This window comes from Acipenser ruthenus, chromosome 30 (assembly GCF_902713425.1).
Source record: "Acipenser ruthenus chromosome 30, fAciRut3.2 maternal haplotype, whole genome shotgun sequence".
NCBI lineage: Eukaryota > Metazoa > Chordata > Actinopteri > Acipenseriformes > Acipenseridae > Acipenser > Acipenser ruthenus.
Window position 1 is genome coordinate 11911431 of NC_081218.1, and position 4679 is coordinate 11916109.

The following is a 4679-nucleotide window of genomic DNA, read 5'->3' on the forward strand; positions in this document are numbered from 1 at the left end:
CTACTGTGTATTTGTCTTTTTGCTTGATATATTTTTTTTCTGATGTTTGACCTGCCCTGGATGCATAAAGTACAATGGGTCAAATCAATGACAATAGGCAAAAACATAAGGCTAAGACAGAAATTTTGGCTGTATTTTACGTGTTGCCAGACAGAACAAAAAAGTGCTTTGTTCAAGAAACGGAATCTAGTTACATAAATAAAGTAGCTGTTCTCATTTTAAAAATGCTTGGGTGTTTGCAGGGTTATTATTTTATATTTTATTTAGTCTATTCTAATGCGTTTTTTAAAAGAGCTCGTACCCAGCTGATGCAGTCTGTCTTTTCAAACCACTTTTCACACCCACATAGTTTGAACGAATGCACAATGTTCATCCACATGCTTCTTTTTGCCCTGTACCTGGGCAAAGCATGCATGCCACATAAATACAACGCAGGGGTTTTGAAGCCAATTGGATACATAGAGCCCCTGTTCGTGGGAGTTTTGTAAATATTTAGGAAATCTAAAGAAGGTGGCTAGGAGAAGTACACCACAGAAGACACAAATAGACAGAACAAGGCACAGGACACACATATACTGTATTGTGAAATGGACTAAAGCAGAGGCAAGTGAGATTGGTTTACAGATCCGAAGCTAATATACGCATTCCAGAGTTATTCAATTACATATGTGAGAAAAAAAAAGGTTGTCATGGATACTGAAAGCATTTTTTATTGCTTCAGTCTGGCCCAGAATTGCGCTGTGATTTGTTTCTGAGGCAGCTATTTAAAAAAAAAAAAAGTAGGCCATATTTATCGAGGTCTTTGGGCCAAAGTGCAGTCAAATATAGACTGGGTTGATCGCTTGCTCTTGGCTTTCAGCAACATAAACAAATTCCCCCTGAAAGCAGTGCACACCAAGCATTGTGTCAGCCAGAATCCAAGCTTCTGTATTATATTGCAAAGGTACTGTACAGGTGTGTCCAGGTACTGTTCCATACACTGGGTGTGTCACCTGCCATAGACATGTCACAAAGACTGTTCAGTAAGTCTTAAAAAAAAAAAACTATCAGATTTCAACTAATCTACCAAACAAGAAAGGGCATATTGGAAAAAACAAGATAGTGCATGTATCTGTTGCTAGAATAATACAATCCTCTCAACGACCTAATTAGCTACTTATAAATAAATTGTATCTGATCTCTAACCATGTACATAGCAAGCAAGACATGCAAGAGAGATAGCACAGGATGTGGTTAGCTGGTAACAAGGACAACTGCGTACGGTGAAATGTCGCTCTGATCAGCAGTTCTTCTGATTGTGTCTGATAATGATCAATGCTCAGATAAGAATGAAATAAAGATCAAATGCACTGAATATGCTTTTGAATATATTGGCCCTGTTATTTATTAAAGAGATTGTTCTTTACTTTGTTCTTTACTCACATACAGAGGATTTTGTTTTACAAAACATATTCTTACAAGTCTGTCTTTGTTTCTTGTGGCATTTCGAGGACTATTTATTTATTGGTCTAAATAGAACCTTTACCTGTGTCACATTAGTTCTGGAATCTATGTCTTTATATGGCCATAGACAGGATTTTGCAGGAAACTGCCATAAAATATAAAATAAGAGGATACCTCATGAACGTGTAAGTTACTGCACAAAAGAGGATGGCTGAATGAGCCAGTAGCCTCTGAAGGGTCCAGTAGGTTGTTTCTAGCTTTCTTCATGAGCTTTCTTCATAACCAGGGCGCTCTATGAATCTAATGGGAAGAGGAGCCTGGAAGAAGAGACTGGGAGGTGTGAGGGGAAGGGGACTATGAGTCAAACCACTTTACCCCAAAGTAAGGCGAGGAAGGCAGGGTTTCAAACCACTCAATCATCTCCTTAAACACCCCTGAACCCACAGTTTAGGGACAGCATTAAGGGTGACACCCCTTAAAAAGTGCCTTAAAAAAAAAACTTACTGTTCACTCAAAATTAGTATTGATAGTGACTGTGGATGGCCTAGCTATTTCTGCAGCTCATCAAAACATTTCTGCATTGTGGTTTTGTTATTTTCAATGCTAACGTCAATCACATGGAATCACACAATGTATCTCTATCTGCATTGAGGTTCTCATACAACGCTTGCAAATTATAAATTATAAGGGAACAATAAAAATAGCAGACTTTCACATCGTATGTACCAGATTAGAATGTAATGACATTTCAATTTGCTTTACCCTTGTCTGGTGATTATTTTGTCAGAGGTTCGATTTAAAAACTAGAGTGATTTTTTCAATGTTAAATATGCCAGTATTGTTTAATGCTTACATATAGATTAAATTAATGATCTTGTGTGACCTCATTTGACATTGTTAATAATGGCCTGATATAACCACTAACAAAACAAGTTACATAAATTGTTAATTAATATTCAGTCTGTCAGTTAGTGGTACAAAAACCCAATAAGACTGTCATTGCTTTAGACACCCTTTAGGAAATGTACTGTATATGGTTTATTATTATTATTATTATTATATAAGCTTTTCTATCAGTTTCCAGAGAAAGGGAGCTCGGTGACCCAGCAGAAAGCCACTGGAATTTGAAAAACAGAAACTCTGCCACCAATCAAAATGCAGAAGCAAAAGTCATTCCAAATCTCTCCTGCTGTGGAGGAGACAAGCGCTGCCAACTGAGCAAGTGAAGATCACAGAATCTCTTAAAGTGAAATGTTATAAAGGACCCGGCAGAAACAGAAAAACATAAAGGACAGCCCTCGCAGAGATAGTGGGGGGCAGACAGACAGGGGCTTACTGGGGTGGTATCACCCTTCTCCATTTCTATATTCAATCACTTTTTCCAGAGGTGGGGCATATATGGATTTTTCAATTAAAGGTTTGGAAAATGACAATAAATGCTTTTTTTTTCTTTACTCTTGCTGTAATGTGTGTCCGCTTGAGCTCGCCAGGTGCCTGGCCAGTGTGGGCCACCGTTGTCCGGTGAGTTAATTCAGTCCCTGATGAGTTTGCCTCCCAAAAGAAACAGGCGTGCCACAGGCAACGAAAAGCTCATCATAAAATGGGGGTTAAAATGCAAGTATACCGTCAATTATAAATAGAGTCATTGGTGTAGTTTAACAGCAGGGCTGAAGAAAGAGAATTACTTGTATTTTAGGTTTAGAAGGTGGTTAAGATATGCGGTTATATTAACATATTGGCTGATGGTGTATGATTTCAACATTATTATTTTTTATTGTATTTCTCTATTTGAAAAGGAGAAGCAGCTTGGGGATTTGACATGGCTTACAGATTCTATCCGGATTCTTTCATCCTTTTACTTTTAGCAGATGTGTCCACTGTGTGTAGAGAACTGGGGTGGGGGTCTGAAGCTGGCCTAATGGATCTATTAACAAGGACAGTCTTGATTACACGACAATGTCCTATTTATATACACACAAACATGTAGATGAACAGTATGGACCCCATAGCAAGGAAGCTTGGGTTAAGTGTACATACAGCATGGCTGGGCAACACACTTTGATTAGTTCAAACCAAAGCAATAACTCATTAGCACATCGGGTTTTATCAGTGTTTAGAAGCCTGCATTTAAATCTGCAAGTGGTGTCCAGATGTTGTTCAAAGACCTCAGAGCTTGTCACAAATATGAATGATTGATTTACCAGCAGCTGGCCTTCCAGGTGAGTCTGAATCAGTGACCCGATTTCTCTCAGGTTCATACGTGAGCTCCAGGTGCCCTAAATCTAGAAATGAAGTCCAGCTTCCCTCTGTTGAAGTGGTTCAATTCAATTTCCTCAAAGGGAAATACTATAGGAGAATGAATAGCATCTAAAATGATTATCTCTAGCCATTCAGAAAGAAACATGATCTTGTGTTGTTTGTTTGTTTTAACTATGTTCTAATGAAAAGCATTTCACATTTCAACATCAGGTTTAGGTTTAAGCTCAGCAGGCTGGTACTTGCCAATTGTTTATTTGAAAGGCAGCTGTGCTACAATTAGTATACTTATGGATGACTGACGTTTTCACAACTAATCCACTAGTAATGTAGACATTTACAATTCAGGAGATCCCTTTAAAAGTGCAGGTGCCTAATTTACGACGAATCTATCTCAGATTAGCTGAAAGGGGATTTAAGACAATTACCCATCTCCAGATCCGAACGGATTAGAATGTAAAAGACCACAGTGTGAGATCACTTTAAGATCTTTCACATCAGTAACATGCCCTTCAGAATATTGTTCCAAGCTATAAGCATAGCAGTTGCATAGTTTTAACAAATGCCTTCAAAGTATTGTTTTAGTTATTTTCTGCAATTTGAAGTGACATGCATTTCTTATTACTGCTGGCTGTTAATGTCCTTCTTTGCAGGAAGATCCCTGTACCCTTGGCGTGATGATGCTACAGAGTGAGATTGTTTTCCATAAATCAATAGTCTGTACAGGAGATGAACACTGTATGTAACTGCAAACATCAAACCACATGATGACTTCTGATAAAAGCTCAGGCTGCAGGAAGTGGCATTGATGATTCATACGATTTAAAACAAAACTTGATGCTTTACACTCTCCAATTACTGTGTATTTGCATATTAGTTACATAGTAAATACAATGTCATTATGCATAGTTACATTGTACTTAATGTGTAAATATTTGTGTACGATATATGTAAATACACAGAAAAGGGTTAAGGCTAGG